The sequence below is a fragment of the Lissotriton vulgaris genome, chromosome 9 (assembly GCF_964263255.1).
Source record: "Lissotriton vulgaris chromosome 9, aLisVul1.2, whole genome shotgun sequence".
NCBI lineage: Eukaryota > Metazoa > Chordata > Amphibia > Caudata > Salamandridae > Lissotriton > Lissotriton vulgaris.
This window is the reverse complement of record NC_141697.1, coordinates 1,217,821,223-1,217,846,111: the sequence shown is the minus strand read 5'-3', so window position 1 is coordinate 1,217,846,111 and position 24,889 is coordinate 1,217,821,223. Positions and strand designations below refer to the sequence as shown.

Genomic DNA, 24,889 nt, shown 5'->3' with positions numbered 1-24,889 from the left:
TTTTTGGTTTCGATTTTGATCAATCAACCGATGGCTCTTTGGAAGTGTCCGTAGCCGGGCCTTGAGGCGAGGCTGTAGAACTATGCGTCTGATCTTGGGTAAGGCCATGTGGCGATCCCGCGACCTGAGAATGTTCTATTGTCGGCCCCCACATCAACGGTTGGGCCTAGCTCCTCGCTAGAGCTATCTTCTACGGCCCCAAGGGCCTCATCGTCGTCTCCTACCTCGTCGACGACATCTTCATTATCGACCATTTCCACATCCGCGTCGTAACTGGAGTCGATCTCTGATGCAGGATCAGACAGGTTCTCTTGAACTTCCTGTTCGGCTCCCTCATCATCCTCAGCATCGAAGATGTTCACCGGGTCAGGTGCCGTCTGCTGGGCTTCCTTCCGCGCCGCGCTTCGAAGGCGAATCATCTTCTTGGATCGGAACCGAGAACAAGCCATACAGCTGGCTTCATCGTGATCCAGAAACAGGCACTTGTTGCACACCGGGTGGACATCGATGTGAGGATACTTGGGAGTTGCAAACGGAACATCTCTTGAACAGGCTCCGTTCCATAATGGATCGTCGATAAGACCTCTGGCGTTGACCGGGCCTTCAGTGCTGAAAGCCACGCGGCTCTTGACGTCTGGCTCGAGGACAGACCTGGAACAAGTACTGGGCACTGATCGTAAAGACAATACCGACGGTAACTAAAGGCCTTTTGGCCAAATATAAAGTCTTTTATCGATTCCGAACTTGAGTTAACAAATATACATCCGAACTCAATGGCGGAAAAAAACAATCTGAAGATGGAGAGGATGCCCATGCGCACTGTAGTCCAGGGAGGAGCCACCTATCTCGTGATACTTCGAAGACTCTTCCAGGGCAATAATGTGCAATGCTCTGGACCCAACACTAGGCGGCGATCTATGCACAGATATGAATTCAGCAGCCCACATGCCTCGAACCACTGGTTTACTAAATTATGAGCCAAGAAAACACGTATTATGCGGCGCAATGCAGCACATTTTGTGATAGTATCAATTCATCATTTTGTAGGTTTTACGCATGTTAATACTGTCCGGGCAAAGGTTTCACCTTTTTAGCACTAGTTTAACATCCAAATGCAGCAACATGTCACTGAAGAGTGAACAGTCAACCTTTGCAAGGTGCTTTCCACTGCTCAGCAACATGTGTTGTGCATTTTAAGTCACTTTTGATTGGTTTTAGCTAGAAACTATTTTTTTGTGTTAAAATCTGCAAATTATGTAGTGGGTGCTAGATTATGTGGCAAATTAATAACATGAAAACGCCACAGAATCAAAAATGCAGAGGTTCTGAATACAGGGTGCCACTTGTGTATTTCTGCATGTACATTTTATTACCTCTAGTATACAAGAAAGTACATCTTTACTTGGAAGGTGACAAAGCCACAATGCCCCACATCGCTCTAAAAGCTGCAATTAACGTGTGCAGTAGTGGAATGGTACACATTCTTTATTTGGAAGCATTTTTTTTATAAGCACATTTTTATTGATTTTAAAAACATAGAAACAAATCAACCAATACACTGAAATCACAGGTATAAGTTCATTCACACCAGCACTATACCCCCCACAAGGACCCTCCACAGTCACTTCCCCCACACTCTACGATATTTCTTGACACGATCCTTAGCTTTATACATGGCTTTTTCTTGGGTCACACACCAGTCCACCCCTCTTCAACACCTCTCCCGGGTAGGAGGATCAGGGCTTATCCAGGCCGCTGCAATGTCCCGCTTGGCCACCATCATAGCTATGTTGCAAAACAGTTCATCATTCCTGGACCCATCCAGCCCGTCAGTGATCTCAGCAAGGAGTGACGTGGGTCGTGAAGAACCTCCCAGCTCAATACCTCAGTTAGCTCCACTTCATTGGATCCCCAGAACTGCCCCAAGCGGGGGCATGACCAAACCATATGGAGGAAGTCGGTCGGGCATGTTTACATCTTGCGCACGACGCGGCTGGGCGCAAACCCGCTTGCTGCAGGCGCAGGGGAGTGAGGTACGCAGCGTGTAAATAATATAACTGAATCAGCTTGAGTTTGGCGGAGATAGTGACTATTCTGGGGGCCATAAGGGCATTGCGCCAGTCTACATCGTCAAGGGGGCCCACCCAATCCACCCATTGATCCCTGAACTTGTCCAGGGATGTGGGAGTGTTATTAACTAGGGTGTGGTAAATGCGGGAGACCACCCCCTTACCCAAGTCTCCCATCAGCGTCTGAGCCTCAATAGAGCTGTATTTGGGAAGCCTTGTGTCGCCCGCGATATGTTTGTGGAGGGCATGTCTAAACTGCAGATATTTATAGAGCTGGGATGAGTGTAGGGAGTAGCGAGTTTGGAGCTCCTGGAAGGACATCTGTCCCCTTGCCCACATGTCCCCTAGCTGGGAGATACCAATAAGGTCTCAAGTTTTAAATCCCTGCAACCCACTAACCTCCAGAAGCCAAGCCCCCTGCCAAAGGGGAGAACACTGGGTCAGCTTCCCTGTCCACCCCGTGTGACGTAGCGAGGCCCGCCATGCCAGCAACACTGAGCGCGTCACATCAGGTAATCAGTTCGGATTTGGCTCTCATATAGCATGGCTTGGATGTCCGTCATACACAGTTCGCTCAGTTCAAGCCTATAGGCTGGGTCCGACCAGTCCCCACTAAAATCTCGGACTACTATCAAACGTACCTCCCGAAACAGGTGCATCATCCCCATGCCGCTGTCATAAGAGGGTATCTGGCAGGCAGACAGAGCCACCCGTGCCCGTCCTCCACTCCAGAGAAACTTAGTGATTAGACTGTCCAGTTCCCTGAACCAGGCCCTGGAAAACCAGAAGGGTGTTCTGCAGGACGTAAAGGAACTTGGGGAGGATCATCATTTTAAACAGAGCCACCCTCCCCAGGGGGTTCAGAGGCAGCGTTTTCCATTTGAAGAGGTCCTCCTTAGCCTTCTTAACCAATGGGGCCCACATTGAGGGACCATCCCAGTTCGGGAAGAAGGGTGATCCAGATCCCCAGATATTTAAAAGACAGCCTCCGGAGCTGTATGGTGGACTGCCAATCGAAGCACTCTCTAGAGAGATGAAGGGGGACCAACACGGACTTCCCAGGGTTAAGCAGCAACCCTGAGGCCTGTTCGAAAGCATGCAGGATCCGGAGACACTGTGGCCCGGAGGAGGCGGGGTCAGACAGGAAGACAAGCACATCATCCGCGTATAACACGATCTTGTCTGTGTCCGTATTAGGCCATTCCCATCCACAGAGGCGGACTTCAGCCCGCACCAGGGACGCCAAGGGCTCCATCGCCAGGGCGAATAGCAAAGAAGAGAGGGGGCATCCCTGCCCAGTGCCCCTGGCGATGGGAAAGGCCTCAGACAGTACCCCTTTAACCAAGACTCACGCTCTCGGTTGGGGGCCAGGACCTGGAACAGAGAACAAAAGTAGGACCCGAACCTCATCTCGGTCAGCACGCCCTGTAGATATGCCCAGTCCACTGAATCGAAAGCTTTTTCAGTCTATGGACAGGCGTGCCAAGTATGGGGTAAGCAGGTGCCGATATGCCACAGCCAACTGCAGTCTTCGGAGGCAGTGGCGTGTCCCCCGCTGAGGCATGAATCCGCATTGATCCGAGTGCACCAATGAAGCCAAATAGAGTTTCAGCCGTTGGGCCAGAATGGTGGCATATCGTTTAATTTCGGTGTTAAGGAGGGATATGGGGCGGTACTCTGCACGCAATCGGGAGGGAGGCTGGGATTTCGGGAGAACCACAATGGTGGCTATATCTGTTTCCGGCGGAAACAAACCTTTTTCAATAGCTTCCTTAAATAAGTTTACTAGGTAGGGCACTAGATTGCCTCTGTAGGCCGCATAAAATGTCTGCGGCAGACCATCCGGACCCGGGGTCTTACCCGGGGAGACCAGAGTGATCGTCTCCTCAATTTCCTTCAAGGAGATGGGGCGCTCTAGATCCATATGGGCCGCTGGTTCCAGCGTAGGAAGGTGCACCCCACCCCCGTCCAAGGAGGGCAACGGTTATCCAGGGGGCTTGTGCGGTATACAGCTTCCGATAGTGCCCGGCAAAGGTATTTGCCATTGCCAAAGAAGCAGGGTGCACCACTCCGGCTGTGTCGACCACCTCCGGAATGATACGGTGTTATCTGTCATGGTAGGATGCTCCTGGTCTAGGCGGAGCGTGTGGCTTGGAGTGTACAAACGCTCCTGGAAGCCTGCAGTGCTGCGTGCGATCGCTTACTACGGGGACACACCCACAACTCCCACCGGTAAGTTGTGGCATTCCGTGATAGCTGAAACAAAAACAAACGCAAAACTAGAACAACATACAGGGAAAAAGTTTCCCAAACCCCCCACCCTACACTTCAGGAACAGAAGCATCTGTCGACCCCCTAGCAAACAGCACCCAGTACACAGGATGAACAACCAAACTAGAACGCTTGGGAATGGGGAAGCGTGGAGGACCTCTCCTCGTAAGCGGATGCGTGTTTACAAAGACCATCGGGAAGCTAGGAACAAATCAGAAACAATGTGCCGTCTCCGGCCGCGGAGCAAGGCCCGGCAGGCAGAGACCAGTACAAGAAGGGTCGCTCATCAGCATCGGGCTACAGGAGACGTCTGTGTCTAGAAGATCAATCACGGAGGGCCGGGATGCACCACCTCCGTCGTCCAGTCGGCCAGATGAACTTGAGCGCCTTGCCCCCACAAGCCCCCCCCCTCCACCCCCACCCGACGCTCCTTCCTCGGCCTCGGGAAGCTGTTATGTGTGACCAGGCGGGCCCGCCTCCGATCACTGCGCCTATGGGAGCGATTACAGGGAGGCTGAGGAGCGGAACAGCCCAGCCCGCCCCTGCCCCCAGTCCGCCCCCCTTCCCTCCCACAACGCGGCCATCGGCCTGCAAAGGACGCTCCTCTGTTGCCCAGGTTCAGGCCTCCGTCGGGCTGTCGAAGAATAGTGTCTTATTCACAAATACCACCCTCAGACGAGCCCAGAAGAGGTGCCGGTACTGAATGTTAAGTGCCCTCATCTTTAGTTTGACCTCTCCGAAGGAGAGCCGCTGGCCCTGGACCTCACGGGTGTAGTCTGGGAAGATCATAATAGCACAATTCTCATGGAGGAGCCAAGGTTGTTTGCGGGCTTCAGACAGGATAGTGTTGTGGTCTTTAAAATTAAGAACCCGCATTATAATAGGGCGGGAAGGAGCGCCCGGCAGTGGCCTGGGGGCCAGGGACAGATGGGCCTGCTCGATCGCAAACTAAGGGGACAAGGCTCCTTCAGGGGCCCACGACTTCAGCCACCTCTCCAGGTATTCCACTGTGCGACCTTGTTCCGCTCCTTCCGGAAAGCCCACCAGGCGGAAGTTATTGCGTCTAGACTGGTTTTCCGCGTCCTCCGCCCGGCAATGCAACTCTTGAGTGTGGGACTGAAGACTGGCCACCTGCCCCCCTTAAGTTGCTGCACATCATCCTCCTCAGTGGAGATCCTGGCCTCAGTCTCTTTAATCCGGGCATTTACGTTGTTAAGGTCTTGCCTAATTAAAGTCATATCTACTCTTACTTCTGCAATTTTGCCCTCCACCGAGGTCTGGGATATGTGGATGGCTTGGAGGATGGTAGCCAGTTAAGTGGATGGAGAAGCCTCTTGCACGTCCCCCACCACCAGTGGCCCCTCCCTCCGGGGTGGTGAAGCGATCCATTTTGGTTTGGGTGATGGGGACTTTCGTAGATCTGTCCATTCTGCCCATGTTCTACCCTCCGGGAGGACCAGGTGCTCAAGAACCCCCCAGTCAGACTCCGTTCCAGACCACACCCAGCGTCCGCAGGGATAGCACCAGAACCGGGACTGAAGTGGCAGATGATCACAGCAGCGCAGCACCAGGCAGGGCCAGGCCCAGGATGGAGAGATCCAGCCAGGCCAGCCCACCTCGTCCGCATGGCACAGGAGAAGCGCTGGGAGTGGTGGCGAGGGAGAGGAGACAGGGCGAAAGGAAGGAAGCCATACTGACCAGGATCCCCATGCGCCCGCATGCCGCCCAACCGACGGCCGAGACCTCCATCCCAACCCAGATGTCACAGCACCCCCACTCTTTACCTCCACTCCAAGGCGTAGAAGCTCGCCGCAGGACCCTCGCTGGCAGGGCCCGCAGAAGCGGCACAGGCTCCACGTCCAACAGGCAGGAAGCAGCAGGCCTCACCATATGTCTTCCGCAGATCCTTCTTCTCCAGAGATATCGCTCGGACCCAGGTGTTGAGGAGGGGGGGCCCCGCTCCCAATAGGCCGCCCAAGGGCAGCGATGGTATCTCCTCGTGGCTGGCCACAACCCCAGCAGAGCCCACAGCAGGCAGGGCCCACGGTGCAGGAAGCAGTTAGCCAAGGCCTGGGCAAGCACCAGCCCAGCACACCCGCCTCCGAGCCACAGCAGGGGCCCGCGGCACGCAGAACTCCAGTCCAGGCCCTTGGGTCACTTGAAGCAGTCCACAAATCCTCCGACTGCGTTCTGATGGGGCCCCACAGCGCCACCATCCGCAGTCTGAGACAGCAGGGCCCACGGCCGCCACACGCACAAACCTTGGGTCCGCGGCGCCAGGTACCACAGTTCAGCTTACAGGGCAGCGACAAAGACATTCACTCCCAGTGGGGTAGTCCACACGCACCAGCTCTAACGTCCGCCGGGCTGCAGGCACAATAGGAAGGGCTCCGATGCCCCCAGGCACGACGGGCAGGCCCCAGAAGCACCGGCAGTCGGCACCACGGCCCACGCAGAGCGGGACCACCACACAGCGGGCCAGGCCCGATCAGGAGCACCGCAGCCCGCCAGGTAAGACGTATGGGCGTTTACCACCCGACCGACGGCCGATGTCGCAGTCCACACACGGCAGCTGGCACCGATCCCCAATGCACTCCGGTCCCGCGGGGAAGGGAGAGACTGCTTATTGTTCACTGACAGGGGGTGGGGTGGGGGGGGGGATTTGTCAGCCGCAGCAGAGGACACACCGTGCAGGCAGCCACAGGTATTTCAGGGCGGCAGACCGACAACAGGCCCGGAATCCTCGCATCTGGGGCTGCCATTTTAAGTTTGCCTCCAGGCCGGGTCGGGGGGGGGGGGGGGGGGGGGGGGCGGGGGGCGGAGGGGGTGGGGTGGGGGGGGGGGGGGGGGAAGCAGGCCGCCCCACTGCCCCACACCGCCACCAAGCGGCACTCTAGCAGTTCCCCTGTAGTAGGGCACACAATGCAGGGTGCCAGGAGGTCCCAATGGAGATGGATGGCCAAGCGGATGATGGAGGGGTCCGGAGCACTCCTAAGGTGCGACCGCCATCTTGATGCTCGTAGCCACGCCTCTGGTAGCATTTTTTAAATGATTTGAAAACATGTATGCTTTTTAACACCCACTCAAATGAAAGAATCGCAGTTGGTGGGTCTGTATTGCAATACAGGGTCCAGATTTGTTTCAGTTTTACCCAGACCTCCACCGCCACCAGCCAGCGTCAAGTGTTTCAAGCTTAAGCCAACGCCTGGCTCGATCTGTACAGCTGCCTAGCCAACATGGATTGACTAATCTGGTAAGTAACAGAGTCCTCTCCAGGTCAGGATGGATGTATTAAAGGATATGTCGAGGACAAAATCGATTATTATTATTGGTCCATAAAGAGTAACATATGCGACAGGTAAACAGAGCAGTTGTAACTCCCACAACAAGACAGATTTAGTCAAAAGGGGACCCCCACATACAAATATTAGAAAGCTATTAAGAAAAAAAGTGGTGCATTAAAAACACACACTCTAAAATACCAAATATACACACTAAATGACACAGTTTGGGGGTCAACAGTAAACAAATAACATATTCAAGCAAATCAACTCGGAGTGCTGGAGCAAAAAAGATGAACTTGGTTTTCTGCACCACCCAATGTGTCGCGGTCATATGTCAGAACAAGGGTTCGCAGATACAGAGCCCCATAAGCATGCTACAGAATGCTGCTCAGGGCATAGCTTACTTTCTTTACAAACATTTTGCCTGTGGACATAGTGCACCTACGTTTTTTAGACTGCAACGTCACCATTTGCGATAAACTTGTGTAAATCAGGTACTTTGCAAACTGTTTAATTCCAGGCAAATGGTTTGCTACAGACCCCACACTTCACTTCATTTGATTTGATGTGTTTTTAAAGACTTATTTTTGGGGTTAAATACATATTTCAGCTAGGAAACTAGCATGTTTGTTTCTCATTATTAACAGTAGTTTCATGATGTTCTAACAATAGCTGTTGAACTCTTGCTAATCACAAATAAGTCCCAATTCAACATCACAGGGTAAGCTTTTGAATGTGCAAATGGTCATCGGAAAACTATTCCTTTGCTAGCCGGTGGAAGAGTTCCCTCTAATATCTGTAAATCAAACAATTGACAATACCAGAGCTCTACAACGAGTAGTTTGGAAAGAGTGTGGTAGCTTGCCAGCACCCTTGAAGTAGTTCTCAGAGTTTGAGCCAAACCCAGTACCTCATTCAGAGTCTGGGCATTTTAAAGTAGGCAACACTGCTCAGCTCAAGACCCTTAGAGTGACAGACATTCAAACCAAGGGCAGGGGCTCATAACACTCACACACCGGCACCATGTTGATATAAGTAGTGTGATTTTGATTAACTGCCACTCCCTGTTGCGATTTATATGCTGTAATGGTATATGAAAGGGATGACGCCCCTGTGGAGAGGATGCTGGCTCCAACATACGACTGGCATGGAGGGCTTTCATAAATATGACGTGATCTGCATCGCAATACTTGGAGATGTTTGGGAAGGGAAACATTCTGCCCAAGAATCACAGGGTCACTACGAGCTCAATCGAACACAATTCCATAAGTACCTGTAATTACGCCACGCACCCCTAGTTAATGTACCTCCAGATGCTGAGATGACAGAATCCAGTCCCTTGGAGGCCAAGCTGTTGATTGGTTGCATTGGTAGGGGCGCTATCTCCCAGGTTTATAGATCACTCCTTGCAAATGCTCCAAATGGTCTAGAAAAGCTCAGACTCCGCTGGGGGTTTGGGTTGGTGACCTTGGTACGGTGGATTGGAGGGAAGCCAGGAGGCCCCGCGCACACTGGCTACCTCTACTTGTCTTCAGTTGATTCTACTGAACTGTATGCTACCCATTTTACACCGATACGCTTGCATCAGGCTCTCAAAATTCCCCATTCAGTCTGCTTTCGCAGCACTGAATCTTCGGCCGACGTCTATCACGTTGGTTGGATCTGCCCGGTCATTTTCGCACATTGGCAGTGTGTACGCAGCAAGCTCTCTAAGGTTCCAGAGCAGGATATTGACTAGACCCCAAGGTTGACGCTGCTGGGGATGGTTTAAAGCCTGGCTTTTCAACCAGTAGTCATCAGTGCCAGCTCCGTTCCTTTTTTTTCACGCCTCAGCACTGAGACACCCCAGGGTATTTGCGTGCCATATACGTTGATCAGTGGTTTCTGGCCAACTGCATATTCAAGGGCGTCGCCACACTGGTGGCTAAATAGGACATTACTAGACGATAGGATTCCAACAGCTCCTCTGCACTGGGGAATGGAGGGTGGGAGTGGATTGGTGTGCTAAACTTGAAGTCTGTTTACAATGCACGTGGCTGTCCATGGAAACATGACAAGATATGGGGGAAAGATGAGAGGCATACTATGGCCCAGGGATGTGACTCATTGTGGCTGGTCAAATTCTATAGGTGAAATGTGAACACAATAGTAATTACTTGGTGTTTTTAAAACGAATAAAAATGTGTTATTAAAAAAGTTATCATAATTTTAACTGTAAAAATGTGAAATACTAAACTTGCTTGATGTAGACTTAAGTGCACTACTTGAAGTATTAAAAGGGGATGTTGTGGTAGTAGTAGTAGTAGTAAAGCTTTATTTCGATATAGAGACATATCATAAAAGCAAAACATGACAGCATAAAAACAATGGTCGAAACAAAGCAATTTACAATTCATATTACCATTAAAACATTTCATATTTACACGAGATAATCTTAAAATTTATGAAAAAATGAAAAAGGGACACTTTACTGTATCGTCAGTTGTTTAGCAGATCTTATGCGCCAAGCCCAGCCTAGGAATTTAGCCAAACAAATGGCAAAAAAGGGTCTTGTATCTGAGAGCAGTATTCTTATAGCTTCCAGATGTGAGCGAGTTCCCAGGCTCCTACAAAGAGGCTTCAACCACCTCCGTCTAGGGGCCATATAGACTCGACACTCAAATAGAAAGTGTGCGACAGATTCAATTTTTAGCTCGCAGAATGGGCAATAGGGTACAGTTTGCAGTGGTGGTTTCCAGGTAGAGGTAAACTGACATAAAGGTAAGACCCCAACCCTGAATTTAAAATATAATGCCCTATCATGTGAACTGTGAATCAAGTCCAAATATGGTTCTCTGGAGGGGATGTCTTTAACCATCAAGAAGTTGGCAACAGATCTTGGGTGATTTGATTTACCAAGTCTCTCGTTATCCACCCAAGACCAGTAAGCCTTCTTCAGTTCTTGTTTAGGAGGTGCTGTTTTATTTTCCCACGCAGCTCCCAGACCGAGCTTGTATAATGCCCTCTTGACCTCTCTGAGCCAGGCGATCTTATGCCAGCCAGGTAAGGACAGTACATCTTTTAGGGCGTCTGCATAGCTATGGAGTTCGGGGACGTTCCAAATTCTAGACCATAGTAGTAAGGGGCGTAATTTAGCTTGCTCGCAGATTGGACGAGTACCTGCGTCCAGCAAGAGGGGGATTGTGGGGGTGCTCTGGGGTAGCCTCATCAGATCTTTGTGAAATTTATTTTCTAGGTGGGCCAAAGTATCCACTCTCTGGGTACCCCAAAGTTCTGCGCCATACAGTGCTGCACTCACAACCCTACCCCTATAAATATCAAGAAGTGCCCCAATAGGTTTTATGGAGGAAGCACGCTGCTCTTTAAGTAAAGCACCAACAACCCTCTTATGGGTTAGAAACACTTTTTGGTGATGGGCCTTCCAGCTCATACTATCACAAAGACGTATGCCTAGATTGTCACATTAGAACGGGTCAAAGAATTTGACTGAGTCTAGAGTGGGGGATTTAACAGATTTCTTAGGGGGGTTGAGGACAAGGAATTCGGTCTTGCCAATATTTATGGCCAGTCCCTTGGAGTCACAGAAGGCCTTAAAGCTGGAAAGTAGTGACTGTATGCCTGCAGGTGATTTCGAAATCAGGAGGGTGTCGTCCGCAAACAGGAGCGTCGGGATTTTCCTTCCAGCCAGGGATGGTGCATCTGCAGGATGTTGAAAAAGGTGCTCCACCACTCCATTGACGTAAAGCGAAAACAGAGTGGGGGCAAGCACACACCCCTGGCGGACGCCCCTGTCTACTGGAATACACGGGGTTTTTTCTCCCTGGGCACCCCATCTGATTTGGGCAAAGTTGTTTTCGTGGAATTTTATCAGCAAGGCCAACAAATAGGGAGGTAGACCTAACTCGTCAAGGACCTTCCACAATAATGCTCTTGGAACCAGGTCGAAGGCTGTTTTTAAGTCTATGAAGACTAAGTATAAGCTGCCCCCTCCTAGCACCACTACCTTCCAATAGAGCATTAAAAGGCAGAATGTCTGCTCGACGGTGCCTGTCCCTGATCTAAAACCCGCTTGGAAATCAGACAATATCTGATTTTCATCCACCCACTCCAGAATCCTGCCCAATACCACTTTCCCTGCTACCTTTTGCGTCGAATCCAGCAAACTGATGGGGCGGTAATTGGCTGGGTCTTCCCTGCTACCCTTCTTGAAAATGGGGACTACTTCAGCGCCCCTCCAAGAGTCAGGGAAAGACCCCCCCAACATAACCTCATTAAGAAGAGCAGCAATTAATCTGCTCCAAAATGGGGGATTATTTTTTATCAGGTCGCCCGGGATCCCATCAGGTCCTGCCGCTTTGTTAGAAACAGTACACCTGATTGCCTTCTCTACTTCCAAGGTGGTAAATAGGACTTCATTTGGTGGGAGATCTGTGGAACTGAGCCTTGGGAGCGGGTCTGGTTGCGGAGGCCCTGTCTGAGCCGAATACAATTTCGAAAAGTGGGCAAACCAGGCAACACCAGGGATATTACAAGTCAGTTGTTGATCAATGGGCTTGTCTCTTGATCTTAGCAAGTCCCAGAACCCCTTAGCATCTTTCCTTGTGCTCGCCTCCGTTAGGTCACGCCAAAAGTTGAAATCATATGTCCGCTTGGCCTCAGTCACAGTTTTCCTATAAAGTTTCCTTGCAGACCTGATGGTAGCTTGGTCTTTTCCTTTTACTGCAGCAACAAGATCACCCTTAGCAAGTCGACACTTGGCTGTGAACCACTTTTCACTTGTTCTCAGGGCCCCCTTTGAAGCAGTTCTGGAGCTGGGTTTGGGAATGATGAACAGCCCACTTAGTGCCGTTACAGTCTCCGTAAATAACGATAAAAACATCTTGCTATCGCTATTCGTGCTATCAAGCCTAGATTCAGCCTCTAATAAGATGGTTTTAGCTTGTGACATCCTAGCCTCATCCGCTGAGACTCTTGCCCATTTAAGACGTCTGCCACAGTTTGAGGGAAGAATCTCATGTGAAGCTTCCCATAACTGATTAGTGGTTTCTTGAGACCCAGTTTGCCAGGGGACAGAAATGGTTAAAGCGAGAGGGTTGTGGTCGCTGTCACAGGTCTCTATAACCTCCATGTCTTGATGATATGGCCAGAGGTTATAGTTGAGCATAACAAAGTCAATTCTGGATGAGTGGCCCGTCCTATTGTATGTATGGGCACCCATGGGATCTGATTTAGAACGCCCATTCGTTGCTCTCAAGTTATACTCCATGCAAAGAGCATTTATATCGATCGCCTTTTGTGTCCATTTAGGGATCGGTTCGAGGTTCAAAATAGGGATGCCCCTCCTGTTATCCTCATCGTTGGTATCCAGAATATCTTCTTTGGCTAAAGGCTCAAAACAGCAATTAAAATCGCCTGCCAGCAGGACGAGAGAGTCGGCGTCACAGGCAGACAGGTAGTTACTTAAGCCTAAAGAGTTTAGAGATCCTCCGTTCCTATTGCCCCTTAAGTAGAGATTAAATAGTTCTAGTTTCCTTTACCCTTTGTAGTGCACTGTTAGCCATTGAAGGTCAGGTGTTTCGGTGGTCCTTTGAGAAACACTGAGGTCTAGTGCTATGTTGATCCAGATAAGAAGACCACCGGATGGGCGTCCTTTAGAACCTTGGTGACATACAGCCGGAACATAGAAGGTCGAAAACCCCACTCTATGTCTAGGTTCCTGGCACCATGTTTCCTGTAGCAAGCAAATGTCATAGGGTGCCAGGAAGGTGTTCCATTCCGGGTTATCAAAGTTACGTGCAAGGCCAGCCACATTCCAGCTTAAGACCCTCAGTGAAGAATCGCCTGGGGAGGCAACTCTATCAGGCAGGTCGATCTCCATTGGATTAGATTGTACTGGAGGAGGGGGGGGATCGGACAGGGGCTGTCTGGCCTCGTTTCCACTCTTTTGCAATCTAAAATGGCCATTTTGATCGGTTCCATGGCCCGGGGCAAGAGAGTCAGAAGCCCGGCTTGGCTAGTTGGAGGGCCGTTGGTTGGATTTCCAATTATGTCTGTAACATGTGGAGACAATGCTTTTTCTAGTTGTGGGCATGCTGGGAACATAGAAAGTTAATCGACCTCCTCCAGGCCTCCAAATCTATTGTAGGTTGAAAGGCCATTCCAGTGTAAAAGAGTATTCTTTTGCCTCATGGGATGGGTGTTCCATGGGTGGTGCTGCACCAAGGACCAGTTATCCGCTTGGGTATGCACTTGGCGTGGGGGATAAAAATAGGATAGCGGCCTTGGTATGACTAAAGAATCTTCACTAGTTGGCCAGGAACAGATATGGTGCGCCGTATGTGGGTCTTCAAAAGTTACAACTACACAGTCCCCTTGCTTAGATTTCTTGGTTGGGCCCACCCAGGGTATTCTACGGACCATCATTACTCGGCTTCTTTTGCCATTGGGAATCGGTCTGTTGACGTTAAGCCAGTGCATAGTTTTATTTTTCAATGACCAGTGGTTTTCGTGTTGGTCAGTGCCAATCACAGGGACGCCTGTCAACACGACCACATAGTCATTGGCCTCTGGGATGTTGTGGTGATCTAGGGGGTTTGGTTCTTAACAGTAAACTCTGCCCAGTGTCAAGGAATGCTGTATGTGGAGTACTAGGTCATGATTATGTAGATTACACGCAGTTCGAGTATAATCCTTGTGGGGACGCCTTTGATATGATCTAGAGCAGGTTGGACCTAGTACTCACCTTAGATCTAACGGCAGACTCAGCCCTAAACCAGGTTACCTATACTGGGAGAGGTACTTGATTGATTTTATAGCGGTTTCAAAACAATGGGGTCAGGAGGTCCTTCATTTTACAATTCTTCAAACCAGCATGAGTGAACACAATCCCTGGCCCTGGGGTTATCTATAGGCCGTGTTCAAACAAAACACACCATAGAAGCAACCAAAAACAGAGGTATATTGCGTAAATGGACCTCTACAGACTCTAGTCATCTACTGACTGAAGTATTTTGCATTAATGGACCTCTACAAACTCTGGTCATCTACTGACAGAATTGGTGGTCAGGGTGACCGGATCAGTTGATGGTGTGTGTGGAGAGTGTGGGGGGGTAGAGATCCTATTTATTAGCTTAAAGCCTTTAAAGAAATATACAATGTAATTACTGAGCTATCATCATTGCTGTCATCTTGCAAGGAACCAAAGAAACAGATGGTTTGATGGAGTCTGGTCCTCTGCACAAAGATGTCTAATTAAGGCATTGAGAAAGTCAACTAGAATGATGGAGAAGTTTAGGGTATGTAGACTACGTTATAAGGAGGTGATAAAATAGAGAAAAAAGGTTATTAAACAGGAAGCCTAGGACTAATTACGTGAGGCTAGCAACAAGAGCAATGTAATCCGCTTTCAGAAAAATTGTCAATAAACCTTTCATTGAAGGGAAGCATAACTCAAGCATGCATACAACTATTCCACCACAAGTATGGGTGGCATACTTCTCCAGGGTGTATGACAGCTGTATGCTGTTAGATATTCTGGTCAGTAATGCTCCGAATTACCCAAAATGGAAAAAGATAGATTTCCCAGAAATTACTCTACAGGAGATAATCTTGGCAATCGAAAGGACTCCAAGAAATAAAGCGCCAGGTCCAGATGGGGTTCCTATTGGCTTGTTTAAAGATAATTTGGACCTTTGGGCTCCAGAATAGTCAGCGTACTGAAAAGTGCAATACATGTGGACCCTGCAACATCATGGTCCAACTCAGTTATTGCCCCCACCTTAAAGAAGGAGGATCAAGGAGATCCTTTCTGTTACGCCCTATCTCCCTCATTAATACCGATGCCAAAGTGTTGGGCAGAATCCTACTAGATCGATTGGGCCCCTGAGAAAGATATACTTCCTGTAGTGCAGTGTGGGTTTAATCAAGGTCTTGGGACTGTCAAACAATGTCTGAATCTCTATCTCTTAATTAGCAGATACACAAAGGTGACGAGGGGTTGAATACATCTAGCATTCATGGACCTCGGTACGGCTTGACTGCGTCAATCGTGCCCAGTGGAGGGAGGATGCATGAAATGGGTGTGACAGGGTGCATTAGGTAGGACCCAAAGGGCGAGTGCAGCCCTCCAATCAAGATTCAACGGGGCACCAGACAAGGATGTGTTCTGGCGCCCTTTCTTTCCTGACTCTACATTAATGATCTTACTTCGTTATTGATTGTGGTGTTTGAGACCCGTAGCGTGGGAGCAAGGAGCCTTCCGGCCCAGTTATATGCTGATGACTGTGTGATACTTTCCAGAACGCGGGTCGGGTTATAGAAGTTGGTGGATGATTTAACCTTGTTTATGAACCAACTGGGACTGTCTATTAATTCTAAATCTTATACTATGATATGTGGTCAGAAACGTAATGTCCCACCAATAAGACCAGACTTCTCTGTGTACCAACTTTTACATACCTGGGGGTTCCATTTGATAAAGGCCTTTGGGGGTATCTGAGGAAAACAAGGAAGACCCAATTTGAAAGATCCATTGTTGCAGTCTTTAAGTTTGCTGCAAAACTGGACTCCGAACCTCTAGATGCAAATGCCAAATATACCTCTGTGGTCACATGTTGGGTGGGTAGTTGTAGACTCTTATACAGGACAGTGAAAATGCCTTCCTAAGAAGGTTTATGTCAGTTCCCACTGGTGTTCCCATCTATGCCCGTCATATAGAGTTGGGATTAATGTATACTGAGGATTGGATAAAAACTAGCACCCATTATGTTTTGGTTTTTGTATTTGGAATAAACTATAAACACAACTTAATCAAGCTGCAATTAGGGGGGCGTGGCCAAGCAGCATGGCCGACAGGACGTGAGCTCTGCCAGCTCCCGTCCTGCGGACCCGAAAATCCTGCATTTTATCCTGCCCAGGCTCTGGTATGCAACATTGATCGGCCGGAGGCATAGCTGAAGCAGCGGGTACCCACCTTGCCGAATTTCAGCTGGCGGGAGTGGTGGAGTGGACGCGGAGCAGCCCCGGTGTTCCGGGAACGGCCACCACGCCTACGTGAGTCCGTGGTCTGGGCCTGGCCGGCCGGGAGAGGCTGTATCCCGGGGTGCCCCTGGGAGCCAGCGGGAGGATCGAGGAGCTCGTCCCGGGTCTGGACCCTAATCCGGGGGACAACGCCGTGAGCTGAGGCGTTGTGGACGGCACCGGACCAGGAGACGCCCCGGGAGGAGTCTCGGCCCCGGTGAAGCAGATCGCAAGCACCGGTAAGCGGAAAGGGGGGCCCCGGGTCCGTGTGGGCACCCCGGAAGATAGACCCTGCGGGCGCTTGCCCAGCTATACCGCTGCCTGCCCGGGGGAGAAACTGATGTAGTGGAGCGGGGGAGCGGCTGGAGCACCGAGGTCCGGAGTGTGCCCCTCCCCCACCGGGCCGCCACATTGGAGTCGGCCTTCGGGCCGTTGGGACCGGGATTGACCGGCGGCGCCTGCAAACCTGGGAGCCGGAGGAAACTGACATAGACCTGCGCTGAGAGCGGGCTGGGGGCCCAGAGAAGCGCAGCCGAGCAGCGCAGACGGCGCAAGCATAGACACCAAGCCCCTGACGGATTGCACGGGCCGGCCCTGATCTCCTGGGCCTACCTGCCTCATGGGGCGCGGGGGGAGGGGCGCAGGATTCCCCATTGACTCTCGGAAAGGCCCTGGGCCTCTGGAAGAGGTGTTGGTCGAGGGGCGAAGATTAGGCTCATGATTGCGGTGACGGGGAGGAGCGCCTTGAGCCCCCCTACCTAGCTACTGAACGGGAGGTCGGGGCATACGAGCTACCCCGGCCATACAAGCCAGGTGCGGAGAGTGGAGTGACCTACTACCTGTTGGGCCCGGCTAGACTAAGGGACGGAGCACCGCACCCACAGGAGTCCGCAGGGGTCTCTGGCGAGCCCGGGTGCCCGGGGGACACTCAACGAGATTGCGCCATCCGGCTGGCGAGGTGTGGATGCCGGGGTTCTCCTTACCAGTGCACAACGCTTCATAACGGTGCCTGAGGTACCTGGGACTTGCCTACGACGGGAGTGTTGGTGGACTGTGCGAGGGTGAGTGTTCGAGCGCGACTCCTCACAGAACTCTCCACCGACTGGGAAGAAGCGGGATAGTGCTTGCTGTTGCTCTATAGGCAAGCCGTCCCCTTATTGGGAATATACCGGAGATGCGTAAAGACAGGACGTCCCGCACAAGCCAATACGATCACCCAGTACACCACACAAAGGCTGCCGCCCCAAAGGATTACACGCCAATCGGGCCAGGATGAAGAACCGGGGGACCCCGGTGAACCCTCCCGTGCGGAACTCCTGAAGGCAATTCAGGGCTCCCACTCAGCGCTGGAGAGGCAAATCGAGACCGTCTCCATCGACGTCAACCTCCTGCGGACAGACCTCCGTAAGGTGGCGGACAAAGTCACGGATGCGGAGGCCAATATCGTGCAGCTACAGGGGGAGGTGGCCTCTCTCAAAAAGACGGTCACGCACCTTACGGCGGCGACAGGTGCCTTGGAGCAGAGAGCTGAGGACGCGGAAGGGAGGGCACGTCGCAGCAACATTAGAGTCCTAGGGGTCCCGGAGCGGCTGGAGGCTGGAAACCCTGAACGTTTTCTAGAAACATGGATTAGAGCGAAGCTGTGTCCGCAGGGTCTCTCATAAGTGTTTGTCATCGAGAGAGCTCATCGAGCCCTGGTTCCTCCGCGAGCTCTGATTGCCAAAATATTGAATTATCGGGATCGAGACTGCATCCTGCGAGCGGCAAGGGAAACGCCGGACCTAGCCATTGAAAATAACCGGATTTCAATATACCCTGACTATACCCATCAAGTTCAAGAGATGAGGAAATCCTTTCTGGGGGTTAAGCAGAAGCTCCGAGCGATGCAATTACAATACATGTTGCTGTATCCCGCCAAACTCAAGGTGCTTGCTCAGGGCAAGGCACACTTCTTTGGATCCCCGGAGGAGGTATGGGAATGGCTGGAAGTTAGAGGAGACTGGTTTCCACCAGGAGCCCGTGGTGGGTCCAAGGAGACATGGGGGAGCCGTCCCCAGCGGCAGCGGAGGCCCCGGGGCGGACGGAGACGCCGCCCTACGTCAGAGGACACTGGGGAACCTAGAATCACGGTTGGGGCAGATGGCGGAATGCTCCTGGAACCCTTACTGCAGGGGGCCGGGTCGGGGGTCTCAAAACCGGCTGGAACCTGCTATCCTGGTCCCGGACACGATACCAGCTGCAGTACGTGACACAGCGCCATCGGACCTGGTGATCCCGGAGACTGGTGGAGCCGGGGCCCCGGATGTGAATGGCCCGCCCTGAGGTGATATGGGAGCTGTATGTACTTTGTCTCTGGTTGGCTGCTGTGGCTCCCGGGGTGGAGAGGGGTATGGATGAACACTGAATTGACATTGTACCTGGAACCACCAGACTTTGCATTGTGGGGTGGGGACAGGGGCCTTTCGTTTTGCACTGTAAGAACTGGAGGATAATCGGGAGGTGGGTGTGCAAATATCGGATCTGGTCCTGCTGCTTGGTCGACTACAGTTGGACCGGAGCCGGGCGTATTCAATGTGAGCATTGGGTCATGCGGGGAGCTGGGGGGGGGTGTATGCAGTTCATAGTTGTGTGGGTGTGTGGGTGGCTGTGTACGTCCTGGCACCAGCGGGGGAAGAGCGGGTTGACAGGTTGGGTTGTTGTCGTTATCCTGCTCGTGGGTGGGGGAGGGGGGGTGTATTATGCAAATGTTGCGATTTTGAGGGGAGGAGGGGGGGGGAAATGTTTAAGAAAGTTGGTGTAGGCATCATGTGGATCACTGTTCAGGCCCCTAGGAGGCAGTATTTTGGCAGCAGACTGCATGGCCCGGCTGGGCGCTTACAGGAAACATGGGATACAAATTCTTAACGTGGAACGTGCGTGGGTTAGGCACATGTACCAAAAGACATAGGGTCCTGTCCTTCCTTCGGAGGCATGGCATTTCTATTGCATGTTTGCAAGAAACGCATCTGAATGAAGAGGGGGCGCAAAAGCTGGCTAAAAAATGGCGAGGTCAGGTCTTTCACTCTTCCTTTTCGACATATGCACGTGGGGTCTTGATCTGGGTAGCGCCCGGGGTCCCCCTCGCGGTACAGTATGCGGAGGCGGACATTGAGGGCAGGTACCTGCTGCTGAGGGTGAAGTTGAATGGCAGGGACCTTACACTACTTAATACATATGCGCCTAATGTAGACGACGCGACCTTCTACCCACAAATGCAGGAAGTCTTAGTGTCGGACTTGGACAGTCCTCTCCTGTGGTTTGGGGATTTTAACTGTATCTTGGACCCCGTCCTCGATAGGCATCCTCCCCGAGTAGGGACGAAACCTCGCATGACGGCGAGACTGCGCGAGGTCATGGCGAACTTGGGGGCAGTAGATGTGTGGCGTCAGGGTCACCCGTCACAGAAACTGTACACCTGTTACACTCCTACATACGACGCCCATAGCAGGCTGGATAGTGTCCTCGCTGCAAATATGGATGCGTCTTATTCATTAAAGGTCACCCATCTGGCCCGCTTCCTGTCTGACCACTCCCCGGTGCTGTGCGCTACGCAAGAAGTCGACCAGCCTTGCCGCCCCCGCACCTGGCGGATGCCTGCGGACCTACTGCAGGACCCAGTGGGTAGAGACCATGTGCAGACAACACTCACAAATTATGTCGACCTGAACTGGGAAGGGGACAACGTGCCCCTGTCAGCGAAATGGGACGCTCTGAAAGCAGTGGTGCAGGGTGAATGCATGGCTCTTACTTATGGGGTCCGCCAACAGCTGACTCGCGAGCTGCGGGGAGCCGAGGACACCCTGCGGACTCGCCAGGCCTCACCAAATCCTGAGGAACCAGAATTGGCCTTGGAGCAGGAAGCCCAGGAACGAGTACACGATATACTTGCGCGCCTCGACAGATTCACGCTAGGTCAATTTAGACAGCGTCTCCACAGGGAGGGGGACAAATCCGGCCGATTATTGGCCTGGATTTTGAAGAAAGAAACGGCCCCAGTTCGGATAGTTGCCCTGAGGGGCCCTGATGGGGTCATGGTGCATTCGGAGTCCGGTATACTGCGTGTTCTCAGAACCCACCTGCAGCAGGTGTATACGGCGGATTCACTGGTCACGGAAGCATCCTATCAGCCTTACCTCCAGGGAGTGATTCTTCCGGCCCTTTCGAGAGAGGAAGCGGAAGACTTAGATGGGGCTTTGACCCTCCATTAAGTGCGGGTGGCTATGGCCGGCCTACCGAAGGCGAAATCCCCAGGAGGAGACGGGTTTCCTTCCGAGTTTTACCACATGTTCGGAGACGTCCTCGGCCCCCTCCTCCTCCAGGTCTTCCTTAAGGCGCTGGAGGATGGAGCCCTTCCGCCCACAATGTACCAGGGAGAGATCTGCATGCTTCTAAAGCCGGGTGGTGATGGTTACGACCCCGCGGCATACCGTCCTATAAAAATGATTAACACGGATGTCAAGATCCTGACCAAACTCTTAGCCGCTCGCTTGGCGCCACACATGGCCCAGTTGGTTCACCAGGACCAGTGCGGGTTTATCCCCGGACGCAACACCGCGATGAATCTGCGGCGATTAACCCATATCATGCATGAGGTGCGCGGCAGGGAGGATCCCCAGGTCCTGGTCTCGATAGACTTGGCCAAGGCATTTGATACGGTTAGCTGGGGGTACCTGTCAGAGGTGCTTCAACAGGTGGGATTGGGGCCCGGGTTTCGCAGGTGGATCCAGATATTGTACCGGGCGCCCCGAGCTAGAGTCAAACTTGGGACTGCACGCTCTGAAGACTGGGCGTTGGAGAGGGGCACCCGTCAGGGATGCCCCCTCTCACCGCTCCTGTTCGCCCTGGCAATTGAGCCATTGGCGGTGGAAGTCCGTACCACGATGTCTCAATGGGGAATCAAAGTGGGGAGTAATGTACACACGGTGTCCTTGTATGCAGATGATGCTCTGTTTTATTTAACATCTCCGCGGGAAGCGCTACCGGTTTTGCTGCGGCTACTGGACCGTTTTGGTGCAGCCTCGGGCCTGCGTATCAATGCAGGGAAGTCCCTGATCTTCCCTCTAGCGGGATGTAATATGGACGCGCGTGGGGACTTGCCACACCTGGGACTGCGGTGGGAACTGGAAGCCTTCCGCTATCTGGGGATACAGGTGGCGTCGTCAGACGAACAATTGCTGACCTGCAATGCGGATAGGGTGGTGCACTCCTTACAACAGTCGGTGTCATTCTGGAACACATTGCCTCTATCCCTGATGGGACGTCTAGCGGTGGCGAAAATGGTGATGCTGCCGAGAGTGCTATATGTATTGCAGAATTCACTATGCCCACTTCCCCCGCGGATATTCCGCACTCTTAATACACATCTTACGTCCTTACTCTGGGCGGGCAGACGTAGTAGAGTTGCCTTGCACACGATTGTCCGGAGCTGGGAGGAAGGGGGGTTGGAGGCGCCGAGGTTTGACCTTTACTACTATGCAGCTCAGCTGTTGCCAGCTGCCAGGTGGTTCGCAGACGCGGACACCTGGGAACTACAGCTCCTGGCGGGGAGTGCGGATGAGAGAACGGTACAGATGGCCCTGATGCGCGGCAGGGGTGCAGATGCTGCTCTGCCGTACATAGTGCGCCACACCGCAGCAATTTGGCAGCGGGTTGTGGAAAAAGTCCTACGGAGGGCCCCCTTTCACAGGGAGCTGCCGATATGGATCATGGCCCCAGTGGTGGACATGGAGGTACATATGCCATTCCATGACTGGAGAGCGGGTGGGTGCGAGTTATTAGCGGATCTCTACCCGGATGACACGTTTCTATCTATCGAACGGGCGACGGAGACGTTCGGACTCGGTGAAGGACAGTTCCTACACTATAGGGGCCTTCAGGCAATGGCGCGGGATACTTGGCCGCAGTTCCCTGACGCGCCCCCTGTGTCCCATACCCTCAATATTATCCTTTCCTGTGGTAGGGGCAAGAGGCTGATAACCCTATTGTACTCAGCCATGCGGCAAGACTCCACCCCACCGGTCCCACCGGCGTGGGCAGCCTGGGAGGCTGACCTGGGGATTGTTTTGGATCCGACACAGCGCAAACGCATAGGTACCCTCACCCGAAAGGTGTCGTGCAATGCACGGTGCAAACTAATACACTTTAACTTTCTACACCGCACATATGTGACTCCGGTTGCCTTGAGACGTATCGCCCCGGACAAGCGGGATGACTGCCCTAGATGTGGCGCGGCGGGTGCCTCCTTCCTCCATCTGGCGTTGGACTGCCCGTTAGTTAACGCCTTCTGGCAGTCGGTGGTGGCGCACATTCGCGCGGTTACTGAACTCCGGATGGAGCTGACCCCCCTTCATTGTTTATTAGCTTTGGTCCCCAGGCCCAAGAAGTGTAATTTGTCCTACAAAATGTTACAACTACTCTTAGTACTGGCAATGAGAAGGGTGGCAATCACATGGATGGGACAGAGGGCCCCAGAGATGTCGCAGTGGCTTAGGGATGTGGGGGAATGGTCCCTGGCGGAGGAGACCTTCATGCAAACCGTGCGTAGAGATGTGAAGCTACAGGACGACCTGCTTGCGTGGAGAATGATGCGAGTGGTGGGAGCGACAGCCGAGGATTCGGATGGTACGAGTGCGGAGTTGTTCACCCCTGAGGATACAGGGTCTGAGGATGAGGGTGGAGGGGAGGGAGAGGGAGAGGGAGGGCAGTGAGTTGGGGGAGTGCCTGGCCGTACACGCACGTGTAGGATACAATTGGGAGGAATTATGTTTTGGTATCTGAAGGTTTCATTCCTAATCTAAGTAACTATTGCTGTCTTATCTGCCGCTAGGAGTGCCATAATGAGGTGAACGAACTGCATACACATGTCTTAGTCATTAATGCCAAGGTTTTGGGGGGGGGTCCATTGGGGAGTTGGGGGGTAACCTGCATAAAAGAAAAATAAAAGCAGATCAGAATATCCTGCCGCGCAGTTACATTGCTAGGTTCATTGCCCGGTTTACATGCTACCACCTACCGCCGCCCGGCCTTCGGGTTGTGGGCTGATGGGCCGTGTGCACAGCAGTATGTTATTTGACGTAAAGTCGTTATTTTATTGAAGCTGTCGGCGCAACTGTTGTATGCTATCACTGCCTGCGACAAAAATAAAGTTTTTAAAAAAAAAAATCAAGCTGCAATTACCATTTGGTTGGGGCTTGATAACGCTCTTAACATCCCAAGATTGAGATATGCAAGGGATCCACTCCACCTGATAAGGGGCTTGGGTATTTTAAATACTCCCCAGAGTATTAACTCTTCAACTAAAAATAGTGTACAAACTAAATTCTGCAATGCTCACAAGAAGTTGAGAAGTCCATTAATGCAGAAAAAGAAGGGTTCTGGCTCACCAGCTTCTAATTACTAAACATCACATGGAGTCATATATGAATTGTGTGTCAAATGAACATAATAGGCATTATTTAATTCAGTTCCGTTTTAACACTGGTCATTTTTTGGTTTCGTATCCTAGTGATGCATTTGGGAATTCGGATCTTGTGCCACGTCCCTGTAATTCAGAGTTTGCACAATCCACACTACACCTCTTCCTTATCTGCAAACTCTATGAAACATCAGAAGCTGTAGATCTGCATTATTTTATTTACAACTTCTGCATTCTGAATTCATCTTTAATATGGTCTGTAGATTCATTTCAGCTGCAGTTAAATCACAGAGTAAAGTGGGCAAGTAACATAGTGCAGCCATGCAGGTTATTCAAGAACGCACAAAATCATTTTGTGATTTATTGGCCAAATGTCTGTGTTTATGTACAAGTAACTTAATCATCTAAATGTTGTTCTATTGTGTACTGAATTTTGGATTATTTAAGTGTTTAATCTATCTATGGCCAGATTTTTTTTAAACTAGTCTATGAATTTTATCTTTCCATAGTTGGTTTAAATAAAATGTTGTACTCATGTTTTTTCTTTTAAACCGAATAAAGATTGACTTGAACATGTGCAATCAATATTTCATAGTTATGAAATCTGCTACAAGCTCATGAGGAATTTCCTTAAGCAGAAGGAGCTCTCTACTGTTCCCTGGACTAAACCCAAAAAAAGTGTCATCCTCTAACTGGCTAGACAATGAATTGCCTTTTTAAAAAGCCCATACAAGATAGAGCTGACAATGCAAGTATTTGAGCAAGCAGGCACCAACCGAAAATATGCAGTGCAT

The 24,889-nt window shown here is 51.5% G+C and overlaps 1 protein-coding gene across 3 annotated transcripts in view; it reads right to left on the bottom strand.

Annotated features, from left to right (window-relative positions):
- Positions 1–24,889, bottom strand: part of ARIH2 (ariadne RBR E3 ubiquitin protein ligase 2) — a 335,731-nt gene that overhangs the window by 224,700 nt on the left and 86,142 nt on the right. The gene's annotated exons all lie outside the window — the stretch shown is intronic.